This window comes from Chrysemys picta, chromosome 14, assembly GCF_011386835.1.
Source record: "Chrysemys picta bellii isolate R12L10 chromosome 14, ASM1138683v2, whole genome shotgun sequence".
Lineage (NCBI taxonomy): Eukaryota > Metazoa > Chordata > Testudines > Emydidae > Chrysemys > Chrysemys picta.
Genome location: NC_088804.1, coordinates 25,479,192 through 25,501,018, shown reverse-complemented (window position 1 = coordinate 25,501,018; position 21,827 = coordinate 25,479,192). Strand labels below are relative to the sequence as shown.

The 21,827-nt window shown below is 40.3% G+C and overlaps 1 long non-coding RNA gene across 6 annotated transcripts in view; it reads right to left on the bottom strand.

Moving 5' to 3' along the window:
* The window catches only part of LOC122173910 (uncharacterized), a 193,903-nt gene that overhangs the window by 75,783 nt on the left and 96,293 nt on the right, over window positions 1-21,827 (bottom strand). The window lies entirely within an intron of this gene.

The following is a 21,827-nucleotide window of genomic DNA, read 5'->3' as shown; positions in this document are numbered from 1 at the left end:
ATTAATTCTCTCCCAGGCTCAGATTATGCTTATGTTCACATGGATCAAACTGGCAGGAACATAATTTCTCATATTGGAGAACACAAGAGAGCTGTAAAATTGGGATTTGTATGGAAAATTCAGCTGGGGAGGAAAACGTGCATATCCACTATCCCTATGACAACTGGACAGAAACCTGGATATTAGAAGCAAGCAAAGAAACCAGAGCACATAATGCGTCATCCTGAAAACTTCAGCATCACAGGGCGCAGCATGTTTAAAAGAGTCTTTGGGTTGCTCTGATTCTGCACTATTTGGGCACATGAGAAAGGGGATGTGCTCGTGCTATATGGCTAAAATGACTGCTGAAAATCTCTTAAAATATGCTGAGTGCCTTCAATCCCATTCCCTCCCCCCAACCCCCCCCCCCCCCGACTCCACCCCTGGCCAACACGTGGCCCCAAATGCCTTTTCCTTTCATGTTCTTTTAGTCTTGCTTGTCTTTCTGGTCCTTCACTGGCTACATTATATCTTGCCATACCATCAACATACCGTAGCATGCAAGCCACAGGAAAGTGCAGAGCCAGCAAACACATTTAGTGAGACCTTTCTGGCATATGCAGGTATGCAAGTTATTTCAGATAGGAGCTGAGCTATTGCTGCTGTGCAGTGCAGTGAATCAGTATTTGATTTCCCTTACTTTAGTTCTCTTAGGCTAGGGTCAGCCAAAGTACAACCTGCAGCTGCTGTCCTCTTTGATTATTGATGGGGATGATGATTAATATTTTATATAGCGAAGTAGCTATGCAAGATATTTTACACAAATATAAGAAGACAGGAACCTGAAGCTTTTACACAGTCCAGGTAAGACACAACACAATGAACAAAGACATGCAATCGAAGGCTAATATTGTAAGTTGTATATACATCTTGCGAACTGGGCAAAATTTGTCTGTTTCTGTGTTAGGCTGTGTGAAAACTATGATTGCATCCTCTGGACCTTTTCACCAAGCTAAAGTGTCAATGTAATATCCGACACATCCTCTGTCATGAGAACTTAACCCATCCCTGTAGGTGCCTGGACTCAACAGGCTCATTGGACTCCCCTAAACAAGACTACCCAAACAATGCTCCAGCAGGCTAATTAGTGGAAAGTTTTAATTAAGATTAACAGCTTTACTTAAATATATAGTGTTATGGGGCCATCTACTGCCGTGCATCATAGCTCCGGAACTATTAAGGGCATGAGTCTCTACAGCCTGACCTAAAAGACTAAGTCCCCTAACTAGGAGCTGTAGAAGAGTCAGTCTCAGTAGCTTGGGCACAGAGAGGAAGTAACATGCTGACTAGCAGGTTACACCCTCAGGAGAAGAAAACAAAGAACCTCTCTCTCTACTCACTCCCAACCCAGCTGCACAGCATCAGGAAAGGACTCCTATGTAGCACCCAAGAGAGCACTCAGGAAAGCAGGCCAGTTTCCAAGTATGCCCATGCTCCACAACCCCATTGTCTGCCCATTAGGGATCCTGGTCAGAGCCTCAGCCATGTAGCATCCATGCTACAGTGCATATTCAAGGGCGTGAGTTGCTCTTTTCTAATGAAGCACAAAATGTGCCCAACATGCCTTTCCTCTGCCCACCCTGAACCGTCTTGCTGTGCCGAGGCAGGATGGCTTTGATCATATACATTTCCAGCACTGCTTTGCTCTTACACATGACTTTCAACAGTGAGGGAGGATCTGGGCTAAGTACACTGAAACATTGCTATTATATTTAAAAAAATCCTGCTGTGTTTATAGCATGCCACTGCATACTACACTCTTGATCCATCTACATCTACATTCTTATACCATCCCCATCCTGTTACATTCCAGCGCATACAAGTACCTAACAAGTGAAGATATCCACCAGTTTGTAACTAGTCCACTCCCCGCATTTCTGGCTGAGCAGAATTCAGATTTGAATCAGCTGCTGTTCTGTATTTAGTATCACTCATTCCACCCTCTACTCTGCTAGGGCATCACATGAGTAAGTCAAAACTGTCTGAGAACTTTCACATGGTTATTGCTAGCTACTCTTTTGATATCACGTCTGTCTCGTTGCTTCTGTCTGCCTCATCATGACATAGTGTCTGAAACAAAATGGTGAATAAAAATCTCTCAGTCACTGCTTGAATAAACAGCAACAGTTAATTGGTGATTACTTATCGTGCGGATTAGTTTTCATGTAAATCAATTGCAATGTACTTTGTGTAAGTGTGGATTGAAATAAGGGATGAAACAAAAAGAAGTCCTCTCTGCAGTGCTTTACCTAGATGTTCAAATACATTTGTTTGAGAGGCAGCATGGTCTAGTGGATTGATTTGGAAGCCAGGAACTCCTGAGTTCTAATCTGTCATACATTTAATTGCTGTATGGCAAGTCACTGAGGCTCACTTTTTCAAAAGTGTCTGCTAATTTTGTATGCAAAGATTGAGACACACAGGCCTGATTTTCAGAGGTGCTGAGAATTTATAGCTCCAGGTGAAAATCGATGGCACCTCTGAAAATCAAGCCCAAATTTCTCAAGCTGGGCACCCAAAAATGGAGGCACGCAAAATCAATGGTCACTACTGAAAAAATTTGCCCTTAACCTCTCTGGTTCAGTTCATCTGTCTGTAAAATGAGGATGATTATAATGTGTATTTATATACAAAACTCCAGTTAAAATCACTGGGCTTTGGAGCAGAATTTAGGCTCACCAGAGCTGAGAGTAGGAACTGTTGAGACAGCATGCTCACTTAAGTACCAAGACACACAACCTTGTATTGTTCAACAGTAATCCCTTTGGTTGATTTAGGAATTTCATTGATGGCCTTTAAGGTGGCTGATTGCAGACAAATCAAGAGAATGGAGAACTGCAGAGAATGCAACAAATACAAGGACATACTGAGGTATGTGTCATGCCCCAGTGGAAAAAACAAACAGGAGAAAGGAAATATAAATGGCCATAATTAATTTTGCATATTCAAAGTCCTTCAAAACAAGCAACACTTATCATCCGTGGCCTCAAACACTACTGAAAAAATCCCTTTGGAGTTGATTATCAAAAGGGTCGTAGATGTATTACTATAGTTTAGAAATCATCTCTAGATTCTCACAAATGATAGGGATCAGACAGAAATGAACTGCACCCAAATGTTACAAAAGAATGGGTAGAACTTTGGCATTTTGAAGAGTTGTCAAACAAGTTGTGTCAAAATGTTCAGTGCTGGCAATGATGTTTCAGCAAAATTCTTCCCTAATAGGTAGAGCCTTACAGTCAGCTATATTTATTGGAAAGGGTGCAAAATGGATGCCTCCTGGTAGAGGCAAGTTTGCAAGCCAGGCTCTATGCTAGAAAAGAAAGGGCACTGAATAATGAGCTGGCATGGAGAGACACATTTTTTATTCCATGATCTTTATTGGGTGGCTGTAAGCCCAAAATTTTTTGCAAATCATGATTTTTCCTAGGGGAATATCTGTCTAGCTAGTTTGTTTGTTTGTATGTACATTTGGTAACTAGGTCATAAGCTCTATAGCACTGACTGTCTCTAAACTGTTACTTGGCTCTGATTTTCCAGCCGTGGTATTGAGACTTTTTTGCAATATTGTTAATAATAGATATGTACTTTGTTTTAGTTTAAACTAATTATAGACTTGTCAAATGCAGTATTTCATGTGCATGGGTAAAAGGTAACTGTAAAATTTAAAGGTTAAATTCTGCCCTCAGTTACCATGATTTCACTGGGGTTGCTTGGGGTTAAATGAGGTCAGAATTTGTCTCTAGTACTGTTTTAGCCACGTAGTTAAGCAAAAATATCTGTTAGTTGATGTCACACCATAGTAGCATGAACTTATTTATGAAATTATACAGCCTTTTGTAATTACACTACTATCTCCTGACCTGAAGATTTCCAAGCCTTAAGTGAGACTTTTTCTGCAAGTAAAACAAATTCAAAGTTTCAAAATGTGCATCACCTAATATCTGAAATTTAGCTAGCTGAATGCTGCAAGAAACAGTGTCAGGATGTTTTTGCAAATTCTGAACAATTCTCAGTTTTCTCAGGTTCAAACCCCCTTATATTTGCTATCTGAAAATACTTGCACAAAAGATTCTTTTCAGGTATTTTGGGGGAATAGCTATTTGTACAGCCAATTAAAGTATTCTCTATTTATTATCGATCAGTCAACATTGTCCTGTTGAAAATGTTTCTTACCCAATCAGGGAGCTGAAATAACACCATGAAATTTAGGTGACCATTCACATATCACAAATACTTAATAGGAAAAGTGAACAGTTTACCAACAATCTACAGGCTGATGACTATCCATCTGGTCTTTTTGGAGAATATTTACAAATAATTACATCTGCAGAAATCAGGATTGGTTTTTAAAATGACAAACAGAAAAAAGGGCTAAATTCGTTACATAATTTATTTGCAGTTTAAAATGTAGTAGAACCATCAATATGAAGTTTTAAGTATAATTTCCAGCACTCAAACTGGGAAAGAAAAAAGAGGTGGCAAAGGAAGCAAGAGTGCCATACAGAGAACAAAAGTGTTCACCTTAAATATACACTGCAAAAAGAAAAGAAAATAACAACAACATTAGTAACAACAAGGAAGCCGCTATGGGTGCTGTGTCATCATCACCATTGCTTTAGATTATCAGTGTATACTTGTGATAATTATTTTGTTCAGCTTCCATATTGAACTTCCATTCATCAGATTGTCATTTTTTATTTTCTTCAGACTGAAATTTGGCTGAGGAAAGATAGGGAGTGGGTTTTTTTTATTTGTCTGCGGTTGGAGGGGGTGGTTTGTTTTTGATAGGCTAGGTCTACACTACTCGCCTGAATCGGCGAGTAGAAATCGATCTCTCGGGGATCGAATTATCGCGTCTCATCGGGACGCGACAATCGATCCCCGAATCGACACTCTTACTCCACCAGCAGAGGTGGGAGTAAGCGCCGTCGACGGGGAGCCGCAGAGGTAGATTTTGTCGCCGTCCTCAGAGCGGGGTAAGTCGGCTCCGATAGGTCAACTTCAGCTACGCTATTCGCGTAGCTGAATTTGCGTATCTTAAATCGACCCCCCCCCCCCGTAGTGAAGACCTGCCCATAGAGATTTTTTTTTTAATTGATTTGGTCATTTCAAACTGGACAAGATAAAGCACTGGGAGTATGTTGAAAAGAACAGTGCTGATAGTATGTATCTTAAACCATTTTAAATGCAAAGCCTTGTAACACCACTTTGGACACATCATATGTTAAAAGTATTTAAATTATGTGCATTAGTGTGACATTTGTGTAGTATTAGCTGAATTTTAATGCTCACCTGAGTAGCTTTATACACGTAAGCAGGCTCATTGAGTTCAATGGTACTGCTCACATGTGTGCTTTCTGGATTGTAGTCTTAATTTATTAATATTCATTTTGTAATCTATATAATTTACCAGACACAAAGATGAAAAGAATACATAATATACAGTTATATGTATATTTCCTGCTGTGCTTCTTTGAAACTAATGCAATTACAAAACCATTTTGATGAAGACACTTTTGCTGACTCCTTCACATAAGAGAAGTTACTGGCGGGCTCTTATCTCCTTAATCACAAGAGTGTTCCTGGAAACAGGACAGTACGTGGCTACTGATAACGCATCGTGGAATCTGCTGCACCTGCTTGGCTGCAGTATCCGTCCTGGTGGTCACATGTATCTTATGGTGATAAGAGATAGTCATTTTTGTCCCTGTACAAATCAACACAGTCTGTCCCACAGAGCAGAAGTGGTAGCAGTGGCGGTTTCGATCTGATCAACCAAAATGAAAAGCTTTTAAGAGCCTATTTCGAGTTAGACTTGTCTAAAAATCAATTGTTGTGACAAAAAAAAATCATACAAAGCCCATGAATACTATAAGTTTCTCAAAATATATTTTCTATGGACAAAAATAATAGTTACAATGCACCCTGCAGGAGTTATTTACAGATAATTATTGCCTCTATTCGTTTTATTATTAAGAATCCAGAATTAATTATTTTCCTTTTGGAGCTTGGTTTATGAAGAAATTATTTAATGTATTTAGCTTCATTCGATTTTTACTGGGAAATATTTTACTCTGCTCTAGTTATTATTATTTTACAGCACCTAACGGTGAGCTAGTGTAACCCACTGGTCACTGCAAATTATGTCCCCCTCTGTGCCTGACCTACACCGGATGTGAGTCTGTTGAAGCCACAACTTACAGAGCTCGTTAGCTCAAATTATAGCAGCTCATGCTTTTAGTCTCAGTGTCAGCCAAGATGGCAGCCATCACACTAGGCACTACACAATACAGACAAAGATGTGGGGTGTCCTCCCTGAATCAATCAGCTTAGAGCTACTAATTACAATGTACTCACACTCTTGCCCCAATCCTGTAAAGACTTCAGGGTCTGTTTGCATGGGTCACATCAGATAGAACAGGAGTCAGGTGAAGAAAGATGGGGGCTAAGAATTTACTCCCTGAAGTCTAATGCACAGCATGATGGACTAAAGGAAGCTTGTGTTTTTTGGTTCTTTGTTGTTTTAATTAATTAAACATACAAATGTGGTTAATATGTACCCATTGGGGTAAAAGCAGGACTAGCTCAGGAAGGACATTCCATGGGTTGGAGAGGTAGGGAAGAAAGTTCATTGATGATTGTGGTAGAAATAGACAAGAGGGGCATAGAGGGGTTTGCATAATTACTTCTAGTTGGTCAAATGTCATAACCCTGCCACGACCTTTAGAACACTGTAATATGCCAGTAATTTCCCAAAATCTTAGGCACATTGTGTACTGTCCTTGTAAAACTGGGTAAAGGAGGTCAAAGCCTGAAATGTGCTCTCGTTCTTCTCAGAAAGTTGTCACCCTGAAGGAACTAAGAAGGAAGCTCCTCTTCGAACATTTATTTTCTGCATTGCTGTTATATTTTTAACAGCTTGCAACAGAAAGAAACGCATTATCACGTGAATATCAAAAGCAAATAGTACATTGTGGTTTTGGGCTTGGACACTTGAATGTGTAACTTCACAGCAGCAAGTACTGTTCCTACTGTGGGCTACTTCTGGTAACTCCTCTCTTCTAGTAAGAAATAAGGAAAATTGTCAGCTGGGACTTGAGACACAGTGCTTTTTAATAGATATTGTTTACATTCAGGAACAAGGACATCACATACTTGTTTAACAGAAAAATACAGTAGATTATTATTATTATTATTATACTAGTGGCATGACCTAGTGGTCAGCATACAGGACTGGGATGTGGGAGATCTGGAATCTAGTCCTGACTCTGGTAGTGGGTAGCTGTATCACCTTGGGCAAGTCATAACTCTTCCATGCTTCAATTTCCCCGTCTGTGAAAATGAGTGTTTCTGTGGTTTATTCTTGAGAATTTGAGCAACTAATATCCTGCATCTCCAACTTATTAAATGGTTACATCATTTTGACTGCTATGAAAAGTTCACTTAAAACAGTGTTTCAAAATCCATCTCTATGTATGGTACTTTCTGTTCTCAAGATTCTGACTGTGGTTTGGCTTCCTTCTGGCATCTGAAGTTCTGGCTACTGCAGTTTGACATCAGGCTCCTATTGTCGCTGAAAACACAAGTGCAGGTCTTGCTCATCAATGGTTACCTGAATGACAACCTCATCAGTAAAACTGTGGGAAAGATAACGCATATATTTTTCAGATTTGCCCCTCATTCAGCCATGAACAGAAAAATCTTGACCAAGATTCAGGAAACAAAAAAAAAAGTGCAGTTATTTATAAACAAAAGCAGAATGCCCTAAGTTTAGTACATGCTTGGTAATGAGGAAATTTTCCAAACAACAAAGACAATATTTTCATTCCGAGGATAGCAAGCACAAGGCTGAGAATGTGGATGCTTTCATCATGTGTACCCATTTGAATGTTACTACCAGTTCAGTCAGTAACTACACCTCTACCCCGATATAACGTGGCCCGGTATAACATGAATCGGATATAACGCGGTAAAGCAGCGCTCCGGGGGGGGTGGGGCTGTGCACTCCGGCGGATGAAAGCAAGTTCGATATAACGCGGTTTCACCTATAATGCAGTAAGATTTTTTGGCTCCCGAGGACAGCGTTATATCGGGGTAGAGGTATATTTGAAGTGGCCAGCTTGTCAGTGGTAATTATAGCTGGGCAAATGATTTTTGTGACAAAATTTTCTTCTTCGTGAATTGTACATGAGCTGCTTGTACAATTGTACATGAGCTGCGTAGTCATCTTTGTTCTTTGAAACTATTTGATGATGAACCTCAGTAGATAATTATTGGTCTCTTATTTTCCTCTTCTCTTTCTCTTCTCTCGTTTCCTCAGCCTGTTGCTACAGCTCCATAAGCAGCTCATTGGTGAGCAATGGAATTGTGACATTATAGGGAAATAAATGGATGTCATAGCTAGCTGTGATATCAGAAAGTAAGAGGGGCACAGACAGCAACAGAGATCTAGGCAGAGATTATTACAACTGATAATTAGAGAAATAGGGCCAGATTCTGACCTACGTCACTTGCAGTGAAAATAATCCAGCTCTACGATGATATGATTAAGATCAGAATCTGGCCCATAGCCCGTATACCTGAATATAAGAGGATAGTAAGAAAGCTTCTGTGGCTTAAAAAAGATTCCTTTATCCTACAGTCCTAGCTTATTGTAGACCCCTTGCAATACAACTCCCAATAAAGATACAGTTCCATTATGTTGGATTCCGTACCTCAGCGCAGGGGCAAGAACAGCAGGAATGGCTTCTGGAAGCTTCGACCAGCAAAAGGCCAGATGGAATTTTAAATTAATCCCATTTCATCATTTGAATAGAAAGATACAGTATTGAGATAATCCCTTGAGAACAAGTACTTTCACAGTGCGCCTGAGGAATACCTGAGTAAACTTCAAATATATAAAAGCATAATACAATTATTTTGCTTTTTCCATAAGGAATCTTACTTAATATAGCTGTAGAAAACAAGAGGCTAATCCGTCAAAGATTTTCTCAGATGAAGAGACCTACTGACTTTACTTCATATGAATTCATGAGTAAGGATTATATGTAACGCCCCCAGCATGAGTCATCAGTTTGCTTTTAATCCAGAATTTCAGCTCTAAAAATGTGGTCCTCTATCAACTGAGCTAAAAGATTAACTCTATTAGCTTGTCCAATAGTAGGCTTTTATCTTTGATGTGGACCAGACACCAAAAGAGGCCACAGCACATACTGTAAGCATGTTACATATTTCTCCCTCCCTCCATCCTAAATATCTGGAGGAATTCAAGTCACCATTTAGGGGCCAGTTTTGGAATGTCATCCCTAAGCAAGGTTTGAACCAGGGATCTTCAAAACTAAAAGTATGGACTGCTACCACATGAGCTAAAGGAAGACTGCCATTAGCTGGCTGTAGTAAACGATTGCAGCCTACCATGTGGCTCAGATGCTAGAAAGGGACACGCACACACCCTGCAATTATGTTCCATATGCAAATAAGAGCCTGCAGTATCAACACTTGTATGGGTGCAGAGAGGGATTAAAATCACTGTTTTCTATGATTTTGTTATAGAACTATTGTCTTACTAAACCTTACAAATCCTGTTAACATTTATCAACCAGCACTATCTCCTCTTGCATAGAATATGACTATCTCCAATATAACTGATGAAATACTACCATTGTCTTACACATATGCATTCCTACACTTACAGCTATCACAATCAATCCATTTGCAGTGCAGTGTGAAATTTAAGGAACTGCAAATAATTACTTGAAAGTATTGTGTGAAAGTAATAGTGAAAAAATGGCTTCTGCAGTTAATTGAAGTAAAAAAAAAAAAGGAACATTACAAACCTATATGACTTCCATTATTTGTATACTTCTGTTACTGACATTCAAAAAGTGTCTTCCAGTAAAATCTGGTCAACCAAATGACTCATCTGACATCTGAAGTGACTCTGGACTACTTCTTAGTTACATGCACTCCCTGGAGTGCTCGTGTCCAAGGGCGGAGCAGAAAAAAAAGAAGAACTGAAAATGGCTGACTGTAAAGATGGCTACTTTGTACTTCCTTATTTATACTAAAATAAAATACAAAACAACATTAACCATTTTACACTTTAAATTATGGTCTCCACAGATACTGCAAGGACCATTCAAAACCAGGCCCATATTTTTAAAAAGTGCATCTGCCTCATCTGTACACACAAAACACCCTAAATTGGGATTGCAAACACACAAAGAGATGTTTACGTAGAAAACCTCAATTTACATGCATGTGTCTGATATTGTACAAATAAAATGCCACATACACTTAAAAATGGGTCTGTAGATTTAACTCCACATCATTTACGTTTCCCACACCCTTTAGAATATTTCCAATATTAGATATAGGAAATAATGCAATTATTGAGGTAAAGGTAAATACTGTGGTGTAGTAAAACTCCAGGCCATTATTGTCAAAAGTGACTAGTGATTTTGGGTGGCTCTATTTTCAGGTGCCCAATTTGAGACACCCAAAAGGGGCTTGATTTTAAGAAAACACTAAGCACTCATCCATTGGAAATCAAACACCTTCAAGGTGTCTTACGTTAAGCACCCAAAATTTGAGCCACCTAAAATCATTAGTCACTCTTGAAAATCTTGACCTGGCCAGTTCTCACTGGTGACCACAGTATATAGCCATCTGTATAGGTCTAGAATTTAAAGACAAAAAAAATGCAATAATAGAGTTGATTGGGCAATATTTAAGTGAAACTATTTTTAAAGATAGACAGTGACTGTGAAAAAAATTCTGAACTTAGAAACAGTGTGGCTTTCATAGAGGACAACCCATGAAGATCCCATATATCACAGCAGATCAGACATCAGAATCATTGATATTCCAAAGGAAAAAAATTAAATGCCATCTCTTTTTGTGCAGCAGATATTTAAATGGTATTTTAAAATGTGAAGTGGAAGCTGCTATCTTTGAACTTGACCAAGATTACTCTGCCCCCTTCAGCAAAACCTAATGATAAATGAGCCACCCACATACCATCATTGTGAGGATTCTCCAATTTCTAGATAAGGCATCAAATTCTATTTTCAATTGCTTTTCCTCCTTGGGCTAAATTCTACCTTCACGTACGATCATGAAACCCCACTGACACCATGGTTGTAAATGAGGTTAGAATTTAAAGCCCAAAGAGAAAAAGCAAAAAGAGACAGCAATTACAATTTCAGAGTCTACACAGTTATAGCCATGATTTAAATGCTGAAACTTTGAAATATATGGAGCAGCTTATTAAACAGGGATTGTTGACCTGTGTGTGGCATCCATCTAAACTGAACATTCTGCAGAATCTGAGGAAGAAATACCTCAGTACACTATTCCTCAAGAAATCACTGTGTTCATCAGAGATCATCATTCACTCTATTCACCCCATCAAAACAAAAACTCTGTCTTCAGAAGTCCCAGGAGAAAATATTCCCATTAGCAAAGTCCCAGGAGAAAATTATGGACTAGTGCTTGGATCTTGGAGCATACTAATGGGCCAAATTCATTTTGCCTTACTCCTCACGGAAGCACATATGCACAGTAAAACAAACAGGATTTGGTCCTCTCAGAGGATAATCTCTGCAATTACCATAAAGGGCTACATTAGTGTAAATATTATCTAGTTAACTCAGGTTTCTATTGGGTTTGAGGCCTCCTGAAACCCGTTCTAGAACTGAGGCCTCTGTTGTGCCATTGGATGCCACAGAACATATCAAGGGAGGCCAACACCTAGCAGACAAACATAATACACAAATTGGGGGAGAGTACAGAAGGGAAGACAGGGGGTGAGATTTGGTGGAAAGAATTGGGGAGGAAATGGATAGTGAGGGTGCGTGGATGACCCAGGGAATGGAAAGAGATGAGACTTCTATGTTGACTCCGGGGAAGGGAAAAGCTAACAAAAATTCTCCACTAAATATGCTTAGAACTAGCTGTGTTGTCCTGTCCTTACTTAAACCAAAGCTTTCATCTTCTAGTTCAATCTGCAGTAGCGTGTTGTATCAAAGGCAACCTCTTCTTCATAACCAAAGTAACAGAGAGGGAAGTTACAGTTTCATTTCTTTGGAAAAACACTAGAACAGGGGTTCTCAAACTTCATTGCACTGCGACCCCCTTCTGACAACAGAAATTGTTACCTGAACCCAGGAGCGGGAGCCAAAGCCAAAGCCCAAGGGCTTCAGCCCCAGCGGGGCCTGTAACCTGAGCCCCACCACCCAGGGCTGAAGCCCAAGGGCTCAGGCTTCAGCCTCGGTCCCCAGCAAGTCTAACACCAGCCTTTATGACCTCATTAAAACAGGTTCAGGACCTAAATTCCCTCTAAGCTGCGCGGCCATACAGCAGGCTATGAAGGGCCGCGCAGGCGGGGAGAGGTGCCTGTCCCCTGATAACAGCCTCAGAGCTGCCACGGCCAGGGAGAGGTGCTTCTCCCTCGGTCCTGGGCTGCTGTGGCAAGATAGGGCTGGGGATAGCTCTCTCTCCCCACTCCAGCCCCGGGGCAGCCTGCACCCCAAACCCCTCTTTCCCTGCCCCATCCCAGAGCCCGCACCCTCAGCCAAAGACCTCACCTCCCCCACGCCCCAGCCCTTTGCCATAGCTCTGAGCCCCCTCCCACACCCCAAACCCATCACCCTGGCTCCAGCCAGAGCCCTCGCCCCTGCACCCCCCAACCCTCTGCCCCAGCCCTAAGCCCCCTCCCGCACTCCAAACCCCTATGCCCCCCCCCCCCCGCCATACATCCCCTCCATATTGGTGCACATAACAAAATTCATTCCACCCATGGATATAAAAAATTTGAGGGAACATTGGGGAACCACTTTGGGACCCCGACCCACAGTTTGAGAATCGCTGCACTAGAAGATTATCTTGACACTGATTGTGTAAATGTTAAAATCATTGATATGGTACCTCAGTGTTTTCACTACATCACTATAAACTATACAGGATTATAGAATACTCCACTCATTCTAAGGGGAAACTTGAAAAGCAGTCGAATGGTGATTATTGCCAGTTTATTTAGATCTATAATCTACCAGGGAAAGGGACACAAAATGGCTGCCCAGCTGCTTCACAGTCAGGATCCAAAGCCTCATCTATAGAGAAAGTTCGCACTGGTTTCATGACAATCAATTTAAAAACGGATTTGGTTAAAATGGCAAAACCCTTGTATGGATGGTCTTAAATTGATTTAAGATTTAGCGTACTTTGGTTTCCTCCTGAATTCAGCTAAACTGATATAGGCCACTCTTAAACTGAATGAAAAGTATCCACCTGGGGGCGGGGCAGACAAAGTGATTCCACAGCCACTTTTCAGGAGACCTTCTTGCCCCCTGGGCAGAAAGCATGGCAAGGCCTCAAAACTACGGCTGACTGTACACCCTCAGTGCAGCAGGGTCAAAATTTTGTCCTGTAGATATAAGCAAAGATGTGATGTACAATTAAACCTGCTTGTCAACACAGATTAAGCCCATCATGCTGCATAATCCATAATGAAAGCAACATTAAACCCTTTGTTGTTAAGCAATCAGCTGAAGTTCATGTAAGCAATGTGAAGGCATTCATCATTGCCTTGTGCTGCCCTTCTCCAGGAGCGTAGGCAGCACTTTGAGCACTCAGCTGACATAATGATTATTGGTACAGCTAAGTGAATGGCATTCCTCCTGATTTACCCCAGTATAAGTGAGAGGCCCTTTATCTTCTTCTGTATCCAAAAGACCACATCTCCCAACGTATCTTCTCAAAGGGGATTCTAACACTTTGATCCCCAACCACTGCAAACTCCAAATATAGTTACTGGCCCTGTGGCAAGGGCGGACGGGAGGGTATCACATTTGTTTCTCAGTTGACAGGAAAAAAAAAGGAAGCTGACTCAGACAAATCCTTTGATTTACTCACACTCCACTCCCTTAGCTTTGGGGTGCACCAGTCTTCTGGGGAAGGAGATAATATTAAGAGAGGCGTGTACTAGAAGAGAAATGGGGAAATCTTGTTCCCAAAAATTACTGTAAATCCTGCTTCACAAAGATATACTGGCAAGATTGGGAAGGGAGGAGGAAATCATCCTCTCTGTAAGACTGCATATGATAGAGAACAGAAGGTGCAAGTGCTCATTACTAACAAAGGATGGCTTTAATTTATTTATCTCTTCCTGTTGTGCTGCCCAAGACTAAGATTAAAGTTTAGTCAGCCCACTCCCTCCCCTCCTTCCCTATGCTGTATTCTCTGAAAGGACAGATTTGTTTTCATCATGGATACTTTACTTTGCTATAGAGCTGGTGTAACCAGTTCATGCAGCCCCAGTACAGAGCTGTATCAAAGGTACAGAGCAGGTGGGGACAGAACACTCTGTGCTCTGGCGGGCCCTTGGTAGCTATAGGGAGTTGGTTTCAATTTGAACAGCCCCCGTGATCTGTAATCTGTACTCTTACATTACACTCATCTGTGTTGGGGCCAGCATAAAACCCGATGTAGAATCCAGGAACTGCAATTAATTGGCTTTGGCTTCCAGCAGAATCTGGGGACAATTGAGAACCTGGCTATCTGTTTGAACTTGAAGCTAACATTTCTTGGACTCTAACATAGGTATCTGAGTTTTCCCTCATGCAAAACAAGACTCTCGGTGTTCCATGTTAAGTAGAAAAGATCTGGGAAGAGTGTGTGAATTATTGTGATTTCTTTGCTGTTTAGGCAAATTTTAGCTATATGTTTACATAGCTACAACAGGCTCTGCCTCAGTGGAGAACCTAAGGAATCAAGACTATACATAAGTCAAACCTGAACAAGGCAGTAAAACTACATTATGTATTTCTTCTAAAAAGTAATAGTAAATAATCTACCAAGTTAATGATTCACTGATGAAACTCAGTTTTAAAAAAATACCCTAGTATGTTTTATCTATGACCCTTAGTTCAGGTCTTTTAGATACAACTGAAGAGCAAAGGTTAACTTTAATAGTAAATGTTTGCATGACTATAGCTTAAAAGCCATATTCTGTACCTTTAGTCAAAATGAAGACAAAACTATTTAACAGTAATAACAGAGTCACAGAAAAGTTCATTGTCTAAAATTATTTGTCAGGTGTTCCTCAAACTGGAGGGACGGGAGTAGATGGAAACAGAAATGGGAGGGAGAGAGAGAGAGAGAAACTTCTTGCTAATGTAAAAACAGTGAAGAGAAGAGATACAGTCTGGAAATTTATACAAACCTCACAGAGGCAAATGACATCCAACATATAGAATATGCTTCACATAAAACTGACTGTAAGAATGCAGTCCAGGAGGGAGCTAAATGAATTTCTAAACAACAAGGTCCTAAGGAGGCACTGACTTCAATGGGAACTTCCCAAAATCAGGCCAGGAGAAAACAAGAGAATGTTCAGAGAAGCAGGGAGATGGAAAACACAGGGCAAATGTTCATAACTATTTGTCCAAATCCTGCCCTCAGATGTGCTCACACAGGGTGTAAAGAGAGCAACAATGTGATCTGTTAGCTCTTAATACAATATACCAGCACAGAATTCGGAAACATTAAATAAAGCAACACTGAAGGAGTTATGACAGATGAGATTTACACCATCTAGCCAAAAAAAAAAAAAAAAGGCAGTCTGTGGTTTTTCTGGTGTTGTCTTTTGGAAAACATTGGGGTTTGCTACCCTTTTCAACTTCTGAAGTTCTCACAAACCCTCTAAACCAGGTCCAGGTCTTTATTTATTATGGGAATTGTGAAACTTTTTTTTTGTAACATTCTTTTAAGCTCACTCATTTTTTACACCAATTATATTGGATAATGTGGTTATGACTAACATAAATATAGTTCCTTAGAAATCAGGACATATTTGCCTCAAGATAGCTGTTTTTCTCCTCTTGCTCGTATTCCACAGCTGTCCAAATATATTCCCACAATCCTTGGCACCTGCAGCACGTTCACGTTGCCACAGATGATGAGGGCAGAGGTAATGTGCTAGAGGCTTCCCTCCCTTTACACCCAGCCAGAAGGCTGATTCATGCTCCAGTTTACATTTTGACACTGAAAATAGATTCTATTTCTGCAACAGACCCTCACCCTCTGTATCAGGGAGAAGAGCTCTCCATAGTAGTTTATTAACGTTCCAGTAGCTTGCTGGTTGACTACCAAGGACACATTTAGACTTGATTCAACAGTAACAAAAATCCAATTGCAAATCCATGCAAAGAATAAATGATCCTCAGTGATATAATTAATGCAAACTGAGCACCCAAGGTTTCTGACGGTGGTTGTCATTAAAAAAACAGCATTTGCCATCAGTTACCAATCAGATACCTCTGTGATGCCATCTTTTTTCCTAGGCTTAGAAAGAGGAAATAAATGTGGTTAGTGTGTGGTATCTGGCAAATGCTGACCTTTAATGTTGTGTCACTCTGAAACATCAGGTATTGGCTTTCACCACCGGCATAACTAGAAGAACAAACAAACTTATCCAGCATGACAGTTGTATGAATTTAATTTCATTGCCAAACAGAGGACCTATCTGGAAGAAGACAATGGTGTAAATACTAGGGACTGGCAAACCAGCAGAGAAAATAAGGCCAATCTGAAACTTCCCCAGGTATATGATAAACTGTGGGTGAAAATGAAAATTTTAGATTTGCTAGACAAACCTGGTAGGTAGCCATGTATCATTTGGGCCTACTGTTGATTGTATGTCCATAAAACTAAGCCTCAAGTTTTGCCATAAGATTTGGGGTTCATTTGCACATTAAGTCAATGCAAATTTTTCCCCAGTGAAAACTAAGTAGGGACTGATGATTTGGGCTCAGTGGGGTTTTATTTATTTTATTAATTTTGGTACCTCACTGATGCCAGAAAATTAGGTACATTGTGAATTTGATTTTGGAGCTCTTACTGATGTGAGTAATCCCACTGAATTCAGTGTTACTAAGGGTTGCAGGATTAGGTAAGACCTGGCAAGGACTTCTTTGTGGTTGTGGGGGAGGATGTTTGAGGGTGTTAATTGTAATTAAACTGTAATTCTACTGATAGAAACAACAGAGTTCATAATTCTGAGGTGGCAGGGACTGGTTACTGTTGCCGTGTGGTCAACAAGTGAGCAATACATTTGTAATACATATTTTGTTACTTTTCCTAGGAATTCCTATGATATGTAGCTGGTGAGAATTAGTACAGCAAGCAAAGACACGGGTTGGAACCCACATCTGAGGGCTGAGTGATTGTTCTTCAGTTTTAACTTAGAAATTATAACAATATAAAAGCATTTTCTTGACCATTGATCATCTGTATACAACATCTCTAAATGGTTTAGCATCAATGCAACTGATATACCTCTTTCATATTCACCCTGTCATTACTGTATATTTTTTCATGTCTCTTTGATTTACTCTATATCTCTTGGACAGAGACTTGAATTGAGGGTTTCCCTATTCAGGGCCAGATTCTGATACCCTTCCTAAAGCCGCAATGCATCTTACTCCAAAATTATTCCCTCTGAAACCAATTAAACTGCTATCCAAATAGGCCCACTATCCAAATCTGGCCCTTTACTCCTGAGAGCCCAGGAAAGAAGGTTAATCAGTGAGAAGACTGATGGAGGAATTCCTAACTTTCTCCTTTTTTCTGCTCATCGGGCCTTTATTTCAAAAGACCTCTGTATTTTTAGAAAATTTACTTAAAAATTCAACCACCAGCATGTGATACATTGGCATGAAGTGAAAGTTTGCAGCTGCAAATGATCCCGGAAACTTTGCAATACTCAGTGAACTGCATTATCATAGTTTTGCAATTAGATTAGCATTTATAAAAGAACTAAACACACTAAGAAATGTTTTCCTTGCAATATGGCTAAGTGCTACAAGAATTTAAGTTAACATTGCAGACAGATACGTCACAATACCCCTTGCCATGTGGGAGGCCTTGTCTTGATACATAGTCCTGGTCTCTTTCTGTCATCTCAGAAGAGTAGGGCGTTCTCCCGTCAGCATAAATACTCCACCTCTGCGAGAGGCGGAAGCTATGTTGGCGGGAGAGCAAAATAGTGCCGGTGTGGACAGCACTTAGATCTTTTTCACACCTCTGAGCAACGCAAGTTAGATGGACTTAAGCAGTAGTAGAGACCTGCCCTGAGCCTAGGGTGACAATTAGGAAGTACCACATACCTCAACAGCAACCCATGTGGCTGATTAAGGAGCAGTATTCAAATAGCCCACAGTGGGGTCCTCATCCTGCTCCCATTGAAGTCAATAACAAAACTCAGATTGACTTCAGTGAGAGCGGAACTGAGCCCAAAGTAGGCGACAAGATGTGTGGCACCAGGTACATAGCAGCCTCAATGGGGGAAGAAGTATAGGGAGAGCTAATTGGAAAGGTCTCTGGCAAGTAGGCTGAAACCCTCTGGAAAAGAACATTCATGAGCAGAATAGGCCAAATCTGCTCTCATTAGGAGTCAATTGACTTCAATGGAATTACTCCAAATTTACCCTGGTGTAACCAAGATCAGAATTTGGCCTGTTTAATCTAATACATAAAACATATTACCTGAAATATCAAAAGACTGTTGAAGTTCATTAGAAACCAACATATCCCCAACATTCAGCCTGATAAAGCTTCTCAACAGTTCTGAAGCTTGACACCTTGACACCACTTCTATATTAGGGGGAAAAGGTCTCCAAAAAGTGATCAGTTTTAGCTCCACACACCTCTATTCTGGAGGCGCCGCGTCCTAACACTGTCTGAAATAAAAGCCAGTTCAAACACTCAGATGAATTAACTGATATGCCTTGGCCACCTCAGACGTGGAGTCATTAAGCTGATGGGAAAAAAATATCTCAACTGTAAACTGGGACAGTCTTTTTGTTCTGTATTTGCCCAGCACCTAGCACAACGGGGTCCTGGTCCAGGACTGGGGCACCAAGGCACTACTACAGCATATATGATAATATCTATCTCAGGTTACCTATTGCACCTTTCACCCTCTGCCACCAATTCAACCACCGTTACTCACAGTGAGTAGTTCTGCACTCAGTGAAAAGTTTCACTGAAGTACTGTTGCTGTGAGTAAGAGTGGCAGAATCAGATGCTGAATGCATATCCACAGATATATCTGTTATGTATTGGTGCCTAAGGCTATGTCTACACTATGGACCTTACAGTGGTACACCTGTACTGCTGCAGCTGGGCTGCTGTAAGGTCTCCTGTGTAGTCACTCTATGGCAGCAGGAGAGTGCTCTCCTGCTAGCATAATTAAACCATCCCAGTGAGCGGAGGGCAAGCGTCTCCCGCCGACATAGCACTGTCCACACCTGTACTTTCATCAGTGACACTTATGTCAGTCAGGGGTGTGTTTTTTCACATTCCGAACCGACAAAAGTTGTGCCAACAAAAGTGCTAGTGTAGGCAAAGCCTAATCCTCACATTTGGACCCTAACCTCTTACTCACATTAAACATAACTTGGGAAGGGTCCAGCACAGTGATTCTATTATCCTGGGTCTTTGAGAGAGATGCAATGTTATTGAAAAGTACTGTCTGGGATAATTCAGTGTATCTGTTGACACACTGATCTTCCAGCACAAATATAAATTCACTTCAGATAATGTTAGTCCAAGATATGGCAAATTATGCATAAATTCACAGTGGAAAACAACCGAGGAGCATGTTCAGCGTTTGGCAACTGGAACAACACCACCTTGAACCCACAACAGAGGCTTAAATCTGGCTCCAGTAGGATTTAGTAGGTTATAGACTAAGATTTATCCTCAATACTGTGTTTTTCAGAACATTCATGTAATCAAAGTAAATTTGCAAGCACAAATGCTACACAACCTGTTTTTGCACCTCCTTGGAATAATTTTAAGGACACTGGGCCAAAGCTGAGCTCAGGTACACTACAACAAAAGGAATCTGCAACAATTCCACTGAAGTCACCAGAGTAAACTGTGGATTTACAGCAGGGTAGGATTTGGCCTATTGTCTTGTATTTTTGAAATGTGACTACTTTTCATACCCTTCCTTCTCCCATGCAGATGCTGACCACAATAAATGCCACAATGATAAAGCTGTTTTTTCTTATTAGCCCATTTTTGTAAACAGAATGCCTGAATTTTAGCACAGACCATGATCCTACACATTACAGAACTTATCTATGCATTTTAAGCTGCCATTCTAATTAATAAATCTTTGCTTCTTCACTTAGACTGTATTGTACCGAAGAAAACTGTCCATATAGGGCCATAACTTCCACTGTTTGAGCATCCGTTCTTTGAATACCTTTGTGAACTCAATGGTAGTTTTGGATGCACAAGTAATGCAGGATCCAGCCCTTAATTGTTTCCATACATAGTAAACGTTAGCTACCGTACTACACACTGCTCAGACTGCTATGATATTTTCCACCTTACGGGAGTATTTTGTTTTGTTTTGTTTTCCTCCTCATTTTCTCTGCTTTTACTGAGTTATTGACAGTGAGATATAAAATAGTATAACAAATATTTATTCAGTTTGTCCAACAGATAGATCTGACTTGTTAGCATGAATCATTATAACATATTTTTCAAATTATACTTTGAAAGTCTAATTTTAAAACCATTTTAAATCTAATTTATATATGTCCGCTTTTGGAAGGAAAAAAAGGCAGTTAGCAATAGCATAATAAAGATCCAACTGGCAGAGAGATAGTGAGCAAAAAACAATTTTGACAAACTGAATATTTATTATAGTTTGAACTATTGGATTTTAAATAAGCCAATTAAATTGCTTATGTTTTCTTCATAAAAAAATAATTGGCCACTTTTTAAAAAACAAAAGATTCTTAACCACAATGTGGAAAAGCTTTCTACAGCTCTGGCTTATAGAGCAGGCACACACAAAAGAAATTCTTGCCTCTAAACCACATACTCACAAATGTTTTACTTTGTTCCCACAACCCAGATACTAGCATTGCTCTGAAACAATGATGAGCTGATAGTGCATTCTAAGTACAGATATGCAAATGAGTAAACAAAGAATAAAGCTTTCCTTCAGAATTCCTGCATCAGCACTGTCACAATAAGTAGTTTGGACTGGTTGTCATCTAAGATCTGGATATCAAAATGGAAGGTCTATAGGTGTCTTGCCTTCCAGCAATTTGCCCTGCAGAGCACAATGGAAACCTCTAGAGCTGGAAAGCAAAATGGGGTTTTTTGCTTTTAAAAAAATTTTCAGCAAAAACAATGTACCTAAATTTTCTATCAAAAATTGGTTTTTGTTTTTTGTTGTTTGGTTTTTGCAAATAAACAGGCAAAAACTGAAATATTTTGATTCAGAAATGTTTCCATATTGGCTCATGGTAGAGGTAGCTCAGTTACCTCATTAGGTTCTCCTCTATAGGCCAGGCTCCCTGGTCAGACTACATCTCCCATGATGCACCATGGTCTGCCCTAATGATTAGGGAAGATAGTTGCATCATGGAAGCCCTCAGTTATGCTGTATCAGAGGTGATGTAGCCCAGCTGGGGAGCCTGGCCCATAGAGAAGAGTTGAAGCAGCTATCTCTTATGTTATTATATGAAAAATAATCACTTTGAAATCTGGAGTCAATAATTAGGACCACTTTTAACAGCTGCTCATGCCATTAGAAACTGAGGCCCCAATCCTGCAAAGAGAACCACATAGAGGGACCTCCACTGAAGTCCACATAGAGGGACCTCCACTTGAATACAAAGGTCTACTCACACGGTTCTCTTTGCAGGATCGAAGTGAGAGTTTAAATTACGTATGACTAGTTCCTTTCCCTTGTTTAA